Below are 8,289 nucleotides of genomic sequence, written 5' to 3'. Positions count from 1 at the left end.
GTGTTTATTAATGCAATGTACGATGAGCACATAGATTGCAGTGCATACTTGGGGGAGCCTCATGATCCATACACCCTATTACGTAGTAGTTGGTGATATACAACATGTTATATTTAAAATCAATTAAAATGTATTATAATATTAAACACTGCAAAGTGGAAAGGACGGTTCATACTCTAATTAAATAAGATATGTGTCCCATCCTCATTGCATTTTCACATGGTGACCTACCATGTTCGCCTAACACAATGTTCAAGCATAATAATTAATCATGATATTTTCCCCAAAAAAATTCATCGACATTGGACTGAAATCCTTGCATTTAATGTTATATTTAATTACGCAATTCAGTCTTTTATGGTGTCCCTACCCTTGCAGCCCTGTTACTTCCAATTTAATTTACCCTTACCTACCATATAATTCTTTCATCACAGTTTAGTATTTTATGGTGTCTTACCCTCGTTGTAGCCCATTGTGGCAATTTGGAGGTTGGACCTGACTATGACATCAGAGGTCGGCCTTGTCTCTTCCTTGTGTCCTTAGCTACCCACCTAGACTCCTATGACACTTGAATACATTGGCTAACCTTGGCATGCAACTATGGAAGTTGGTCTGACTGTGAGGTCGGAGTTAGGAACGAATTCAAGAAGAGTCTAATTGGCGCGTTTGACTGTGCAGTCTTCTGCACTACAATTCTTGATTTGCAACCCAGTTGCCTCGTGTTCTCCTCTTTCATCATCAATTCTTGGATTCTCTTATTTTCTTCATTCTTGTGAACCCCCTCAAGCTCATTCAGAAGAAGAATGTATGTTATATATTTAGGAATTAGTTTCTTCTCCACCATTTCCTCAAAGAATTGGCAAGCTTGTTCCAATTTCCCATATTTACAAGACCATGCACCATCAGAGTATAAGTTCCAAGATCATGACTACAATCCTTCTTAAGCATCTCATCTACCAGATACAAAAGTAGCTTCATCCTATTCATTTTATATAGCACATTTTTAGCAATGGGTTGTATGTTTGAAGGTCAGGCTTGTTGTTGGCCTCATCCATTTCATGAAAAATCTTGAATGCCTTCTTTTCTTATAAATGCTCCAGACAACACAAATCAATGTATTGTATGTCATGACATTTGGTGCAAAATCATTATTTTCCATCTCCTAAAATATACCCTGATCACTCTCCAATTGGCCTGCTTTCCCAAGGATAAAAATCAATGATTTGTAGAAAGCAACATCAGGGGTACACCTAGATGCCTTCATTCTATCATAAATCTTGAAAGCTTCTTGTGTTTCCTTGGCTTTTCTCAAAGCATGCATTACAATAGTAAATGTTATCACTTTGGGGGGCGCCCTCTCTTTTTCATTTCATCAAGAAACTCATACACCTTACGAAAATCCCTTTGAAGGAAATAAGCTTCAACCAAAATAGTGTATATGATCACACAAGGATCAAGCCCGTGTCTCTTCATTTCCTCCATGGTCCATTTGGCATCCTCAAGCTTCTTCGCCTTGCACCATCCATGGATCAAAACATTGAAAGTGTGAGGAGTTGGAGGAATATGATCCTTCAAATCCAAGAAAATGTACCATACATGCTTGGTTCTTCTTTCCTTGCAAAGGGTATCCAACAGCGTATTCATGGCCGATGTATCCATCTTCACACCAAATTCCTCCAACCGATTGAATTTTGTAATGGTATCCGCCCACTGCTCTGCCCTATATACCTCCTCATTACCTATCATCACAGTAGAAGTGTCATGTTAAAGAATTTAAAATGCACCATATTCAATATGGTCTAGGGTCATACCTTTGGATAATTTTAATATGGAAGAAGAAAGTGCTCAATCTATGTAGCAAACATTAAAACTATGTAAAATCAAAGACCTTCTAAGCATGTTGAAATTTAATTACTTTCACATAATGAATCATTAAAATAATACCTAATTAATATAAGAGGAAAGAGATGAAATTGTTTTCTATAATACATTAAAAACTAATTTGATTGTAACTTAAGCATGCTTGTGCATGGGAAAAGCTTACAAGTAGCATAGGTACATATTAACTTAAAACTTGAGCAATTTGGAAGATGGGAGATTGGAACGAGCTTGGTGGTTCATTATTTTTTAAATTCTCATTTTTAAACTTTAGAGTTAATTTATTTATATCACTTTTTAGTATATGTATCGAATATTTTCCATGGTCATTGTGCTAAGTAATAGGGAAGGATGAGATTAAACTCAGTCCTCATATTGCTTAAAAATACATGAATGAGATTAAGATATAAACTTAATTTTAATTTTTTTTTTTTTCTTTTGTATTTTTAAATATTTCTAATCATAGCCAAGTGTCTAGGTATTTTTCATTTCTTCCAAATATGACTTTGTTTCTTCATTCTCTACCTATGCAACATGGGAGCTTCATGGGAACTTCGCTCTTAATTGTTTTTTCTTTAGTGTTTCATTTTTTCCTTTATATTTTTAGCCAAGTGTTTAAGTAGTTTCCAAATTCATCCTCATAAATTTGAGAAAACAATGTACCGATCAATCACTAAAACATATCAATATGCATCATGTATTATGTGATAATACTGCAATAAATGTTCAATCGACTCTAAACATTGTAGTGTAAATTATTGTTTAATTTAAAACTAAAGTAATAAATTCCTTATAGAATGGATATACACTATTGGATTTAAAAATATTTGTAAATTTTATATGTCTTTTATTTTTTTAATGTTTTTTTGCTTGATTTTGTTTACAACACCATTCAACATCAATACCCTGGTGCTACATTATCTTCCATTCACATGCATGGATGGGGTTTGGAGAAAAAAATATAGATTTTCCATACAAAAATACAAATAATCGATTAAAATGAACAAATATGGTATGAAATTTTATAATAAAATAAAACCATCCACAAATAAAATTCTTATTATCCATAAATAACTTGTTATTTTAATTGTAATTTTTATTAATATAAAGCTATATGTTTATTTTTTTTACTCAAATGTAACTACATTTAAACTAACCCAGACTAGCTACATTGTAGCCCTTGTTCAAATGTGAATGTTGGTTCATACTTTTCAAAGTTCAATAATTAAACTAAGCGAAGTTGTCGGGAATGTTATTTATGCGACCTTGTTTAATTATTGAACTTTGAAATTTTTATTGAACTTTGAAAAATATGAAGTAGCTGCCACATTTGAAGAAGGGCTACATTGTAGATACTCTTACTTAGTTTAAATATAGTTAAACTAGAGTCAAAAACAAAACTTTCATTAGGGGTGATTGAGAGAGATGTAATCATAATAATGGAAAAAGTATAACGCTTAATTTTAAATTTTATGTGTGTAAATCATTGAGTTTGATTGTATTAATTTTCAGTCAATCATCTTTTTTAAGTTCATTGTTTCATAGCTAATATTCTTTTGACCAAATAATTTTACAAAAACACAAAGTTTTTGAAATAGAATAATCATAAGTATATTGTATAAAGAATTGATGTATGATGAGTACAAATGAAAATGAGGGTCTTGTAATGACTTGAGGTGTTTGTTGCGCGCGCCTTGCCTGATCGCGCCCCTGGAGATCGGCCTCAACCAGCAACGCAGCGGCCTAGGCCTTGGCCCCAGCCATGGCCCCCCAGATCCGCCTCAGGAGGACCTCGATCCTCAAAAAGCCTTCTCAGAACTGGTGAAATCTCTCCCTCCCCAACACCCCAGACCTGCAATCTCGAAATTTGTCAAGAAGCTTGATGTTCTTCAGGAAGTCCAGCTGCCTCCAACCCTACCTCGCATGGCAGCGCTATCCCTTGCCGAGAAAGGGCTAATAGGGCAATTTACAGGCCTTTGGCCATCGCCAAGAACAGTTCAAAGATGGGTCGAACGAAACTGGTCAGACAAGATCCAAGGGAAAATATCCATCAGGTTCTGCGGAAAAGGGTATTACACTTTCCACTTCGAATCCAAAGAGGACAAGGATTTGATCTTCAGGAACGGGTCGTACTTCATGGACTCCAGGGGTCTCTACCTCAATAAATGGACCCCGGACTTCGATCCAGAACTGGATATCCCTAGTGCCGTACCAGTTTGGGTCCGTCTCCCTCATCTCCCTCTTCACTGCTGGGGAGACGAGTCTGTTCGGGCCATAGGAAACGTTGTTGGCAAATACATTGATCGTAGCGAGCCCAAGGACAACATGCAAGCCTGTGCAAGGATCTGTGTCGAAGTGGATCTAGGCAGAGGACTGCCTGAAGCGATAAAGTTGAAAGTGGACGACTGGAGCCATATCCAGCAACTGGATTATGAACAGATACCATTTAAATGCAAGGTATGTCACGAATACGGACACTTTGCTAACAGATGCACTAAAATTGTTAATGCAGAGAATGATGAGCAAGACGGTCATTGGGAAACAGTCAAAAAGAAGAAATCAGCTCCCCCTCCCAAGCCTTCCATGGATTCTGAAAACCCTGGACCCCCCAATCTGCGACCCTCCTCTTCCTCTCCCTCCCCTTCCGCCTCTCTCCCCCCTGATCCGCCCCTCCCTTCCTCCTCCAACCCCTTCCTAATCCTCTCCACGGTCGATTCTGCCCCTGAAAATCCATCATCTGAGCCCCCAGACTTCCATATACCCCAAACCATCTCTTCTCAGACCCCCCTTGAGCCCCTTTCATCAAGGATTACCAGAAGCTCTTCAAAAGATCATGGGGCAACCAACGATACATATAAAAAACCGGGACCTGGAAGAAAATCAGCTAAGCAACACAGGGATGAGAATGCCCAGAAGGACATAGCCATGGGCACGCAAACTCCAATAGAGTCCTTCATCCTTGGGCACCAAGAGAAAGAGACAAGCGGCAAAGACCAAGAGAGGCGAGCACCTCTCTGCATGCCCAATGCATCATGATGAAAATTCTTTCTTGGAACAGTAGGGGTTTAGGGCACCCCTCTAAAATAGTTGCCCTCAGAGATCTAATCCACAATGAAAAGCCAGAAATCATGCTGATACAGGAGACAAAACAAGATCAGCACGAAATGAGGAAAATTATAGACCAGCAGAAACAGTATTCAGGAAGCATTAGTGAATCTAGAGGAGCCTCCAGAGAAATTGCCACCATTTGGGACAATAACAAATGGATCTGCACTTCAACAAATCCCCACTAGAACTGGATCAGAACCAACCTTGACAGCATCACAGGCAATCAAACAGTAATCATATATAATGTTTATGTTCCCAACCATTACAGAGAAAAGGAAATCTGCTGGGATGATTTGAAGACAAGCATTGATGGGGAACGAAATACAAATATTATAGTCGCAGGTGACTTCAACCTGATTTTACATGCCAATGAAAAAAGGGGAGGAACTTTCGCTCCAGATCCCTTCAGAGGCCGTCTGGAGACCATCATCCAGGAGCACGAATTAGTTGATGTTATACCCAAAAATCGCAGATATACCTGGAGTAATCGTAGGATTGGCATCGGCAACATAATGGAAAGACTAGATAGATTTCTAGTCAATATCTCGTTCCTCTCTTCCTTCTCTGTAGGATATGCCAACATCCTCAATACCTCTGCCTCTGACCACTACCCCATCACTCTGACTTTGGAAACCCACTGCCCTCTTGGCCCTATTCCTTTTAAATATAGTCCTCTTTGGAATCGGATTCCTACAGCCAGAGAAATTGTTCAGAAGACCTGGAGCCAGCATGTGGAAGGTTCGCCATGCTTTATTTGGGAAACCAAATTAAAAAGAACCAAGCAGGTACTAAAAGATTGGGCCAAAGATAGTTATCAGGAGCCAGAGGAGATCAAAAAGAAAGTCAAAAGCGAACTAGAAGATGTGCAGTCAAGGATTGAAGAGCATGGATTATCGCAGCAAAATAAAGAGCAAGAAAATGCATTATACGCACAGCTGAGCCACATTAATAGGGAGGAAGAAACCAAGTGGCGTTTAAAATCTAGACAATTATGGCTTCAAGGGGGGGACAAAAATACAGCCTACTTCCACAAACAGGCCATTGTTCGAAAGATCAGGAACAATGTAAACACAATCTTGGACAGCGAAGGAAATCGGCACAGCACTCAAGAAACCATAAGGAATGCTGCCTCCAAGCACTACAGGGACCTCTTAACTGAAACCAAAGGGGCAGAAGATTACTCCGACTTGCTCCAGCATCTACCCAAAGGAGTCACTAAGGAGATGAACGACAACCTTAGCAAAGAAATTGAAGAAGAGGAAATTAAGAGAGCAATTTGGAGCTTGCATCCTGATAAGGCGCCAGGGCCTGACGGATTCCCCATCTGCTTCTTCAGGGAGTTCTGGACTCTGATAAAAAAGGACCTGACAAAGATGATTCGATGGGTGCAAAGAAAAGGGAAATTAGGAGGATACACCAATTCCACCTTTCTTGCCCTCATACCCAAGGAAAATCAGCCCTCTTCTTTTTCCAGATTCCGACCCATTTCCCTCTGCAATTCTTCCTACAAAATTCTAACCAAAATTTTAGCTACCAGACTCAAACCCCTTCTCCCCTCCTTGATATCTGAAAATCAAGGAGGTTTCCTGCCCAACAGGCACATCACCGATTCCATCCTTCTTGTCCAAGAAGCCATCCACTCGAGTTTATCCAGGAAAGACAAAGGATTTGTCCTAAAGCTCGATCTGGCGAATGCCTTCGATAGAGTAAGGCACTCCTTCCTTATTGTTGTCCTTAAAAAGATGGGCTTCGAGACCCCCTTCATTAACATTATTGTTGCTTGTATCTTTGGGCCCTGGGTCTCCCCCCTGATCAACGGTAGGCCAGGTGAAGCATTCCAATCCTCCCGGGGTCTCAGATAGGGCTGTCCCCTCTCTCCCTACCTCTTCATCCTCATGGCAGAATCCTTCAGTCAAGCTTTGGACTACAATCGGAGAGTGGGTCTGATAACCGGTATCAAATTTGGGAATGGAGCAAAAAATATTAATCACTCACAGTTTGTTGATGATACCCTATTAATTGGGGGAGCCTCCACCACAATAGCAAGGCGATTCAAGAAACTTCTCGACCAATTTATGGGGTACTCCGAAGGTTTGGTCAATCAGCTCAAAAGCTGTATTTACGGATGGAACACCTCAAATCAGGTTATCCATAGTATTGCAAACATATTTGGTGTCACTTGCAATCTGGAATGGACCCACTTTTCCTATCTGGGCATGCCAGTGAGCTTGGGCCCTTTGAAGGCTGAAACTTGGAACGGAATCATTGACAAGGTAAAGAGGAAAGTGCAGCAATGGGGAACATTGTGGCTCAACCCAGCAGGCAGGCTCATTCTCCTTAAATCAGGTATCACTTCCCTTCCCCTTTATCGCTTTTCTCTATATCAAGCTCCTGCCATTTTTCACCATAAATTGGAAGTTGCACTTCGTCACTTCCTTTGGCAAGGGGGGAAGAATGATAAAAGCAAGTTTAATTTAGTCAGCTGGAAGCATGTCATCCAAACCCAAGATAGAGGAGGTCTTGGTATTAGATCACCAAAGTTCTTAAATCTGGCCTTTGGTGTGAAAATTGTATGGAGGTTAATAACAGGACCCTCATTGTGGTGGAAAAAGGTGCTGGAGATCAAATATCTAAACTTCCCCAGGCAGCAGCTCCTTGACTCCAATATCCCCAACAGAGATTCCACTAAAATCTGGTCCAAAATACTTCGAAAGTTCCAGGGGGGGAGCCAGCATCAATTTTGGAACTGACAAAATTTTGGGCCAACAACCCTTGATTATGCATAAAGAGGCCATTCCCGTCATCAAATTTCTCAACAACAGAGGTATCCATCATTTGGCTCAAATTTCCAGTTGGGACTCTCACTCCCATATCTGGACTAGTTGGTCCTTCCCTGAAATTCCCAATGCATTGGAACCTAGTCTCAGCTACCTGAAGACGCTCCTCCACAGTAAGGCTCCCATCAAGGAAGATGAAACGGATGGTTTTCGCTGGGACACAACAGGAACAAACTATACAGTCAAAGCAGGCCATCAACATCTTTGCAACAGCACCTTTCAGATGAGTTTGTGGAACCATTGGAAAATTGTTTGGCGAACAGAGGCTCCCCCAAAAATAAAATTTTTTATATGGCTTTTGCTGAAAGGCAAAATCTTAACAGCAGAGAACCTAAAAAGAAGAGGCATTAACGGCCCATCCAGATGCCCCAACTGTTGCAAGGCCGAAGAAACGATGCATCATTTATTCATAGAATGCCCCTTTGCTGTTGACTGTTGGGAAAAGATGTCCTCCATAGGTAATATA

The 8,289-nt window shown here is 40.1% G+C and overlaps 1 pseudogene; it reads right to left on the bottom strand.

The window, feature by feature from the left end:
• Window positions 1-598: 598 nt before the first annotated feature.
• LOC149144813 (uncharacterized) lies at window positions 599-8,064 on the bottom strand (annotated as a pseudogene).
• Window positions 8,065-8,289: the final 225 nt, after the last annotated feature.

Source organism: Pinus tabuliformis, chromosome X (genome assembly GCF_031772625.1).
Source record: "Pinus tabuliformis cultivar Carrire ecotype Pingquan chromosome X, CPIR1, whole genome shotgun sequence".
Taxonomy (NCBI): domain Eukaryota; kingdom Viridiplantae; phylum Streptophyta; class Pinopsida; order Pinales; family Pinaceae; genus Pinus; species Pinus tabuliformis.
This window is presented reverse-complemented; position numbering and strand designations above follow the sequence as displayed.